Genomic DNA, 1,465 nt, shown 5'->3' on the forward strand with positions numbered 1-1,465 from the left:
CTCTCGATGCTCCTGAGCCATCTCAGGCGTATTACCTCCCGCATCACGGAGTTTGGCGCGAGCAAAGTTCCTCCACCAAACTGCGGGTAGTATTTAACGGTTCAGCCAAGTCTTCAACCGGTATCTCTCTCAATGATCTTATGCACACTGGGCCGAAGACTCCAACGGACATTTTCGACGTACTACTGTGGATCAGGCAGCACAAGTATACTTTCATAACGGACATTGTCAAAATGTTCCGCTAAATCCAAGTGCATCCCAAAGATCATGACCTTCAACGAATTCTCTGGGTTAAWGAATCATCTCAAGTTCAGGCATATCAGCTTACGTCTGTCACGTACGGTACTCGCTTGGCTCCTTATCTAGCGTGTCGCATTCTTAGACAGCTCGTTGAAGATGAAGGTCATAAGTATCCTCTCGCAGTCAACCCTATTCTCAAGGGAAGCTATGTTGACGACATATCAGGGGGGAAGCAGAGACTATTGATCATCTCTATGCAGTCGCATCTCAGTTAGAGGACATGTGCTCCTCCGCCTGTTTACCRCTCRAYAAGKGGAAAAGTAATTCYCCYAACCTCACTCGCACCTCTCTCTCACAGTCTGACAGCTCGCCTGTATACTCGTTTGATGATAGCACTACCAAGATCTTAGGCATCTCCTGGAATTCTCAGAAAGATGTGTTTACTTTTCACGGTACCATCTCTTTCCATCAGGCCGTCACGAAACTCATCATTCTCTCAGAAGTTGCTCAATTGTTTGATCCTCTTGGACTCCTCTCTCCGGTACTGATCAAAGCAAAAGTCCTCATGCAGCGACTCTGGTTGAAAAAGGTTGGTTGGGATGATCATCTTACTCCAGACATAGTTCACGAGTGGTCCCAGTTTAGGCAACATCTCTCTTAGCTATCAGTCATAGAAACTCCCCGATGGATAAACCTCTCGTCAAAGGCGACCTCAGTACAGATACATGGCTTCTCAGACGCCTCTCAACTTGCAATGGCAGCAGTTGTATATATCAGGGTGTCGTACGCTGACTCATCTTTAGTAGTCAGTTTAGTCTGTGCTAAAACAAAAGTAGCTCGCCTCAAGAGGTTGACAATTATAAGACTTGAACTCTCAGCAGCGGCTCTGCTAGCCAAGCTGACCGGAAAAGTAATTAGACATCTCGACCTCTCGGACATTCTTACTTTTCTGTTGGTCTGACTAATTGGTGTATCGTCCTTTTTCCACTTCCGCTCTGCTCCTCTAATCGAACCGAAAAGTGGCGTGGTCCAGCCAGAATAATTTAAGCAGTTAACCAGTGCAGACGTACATTTACAAATCTCTGAAAATTGTGAATCATCTCATAGTCTTCATCTCGCTTCTTTCTCCTCTCTAACCGCTCCATCTTATCTCACTCTCGCTTTTTCTCATCTAGACCATCCCTGTTATTGTGTCTTTCTGACTGATCATCTCTTTATACTCTCT

The sequence above is a fragment of the Polistes canadensis genome, unplaced genomic scaffold (assembly GCF_001313835.1).
Source record: "Polistes canadensis isolate GaletaPanama2010 unplaced genomic scaffold, ASM131383v1 scaffold_539, whole genome shotgun sequence".
NCBI lineage: Eukaryota > Metazoa > Arthropoda > Insecta > Hymenoptera > Vespidae > Polistes > Polistes canadensis.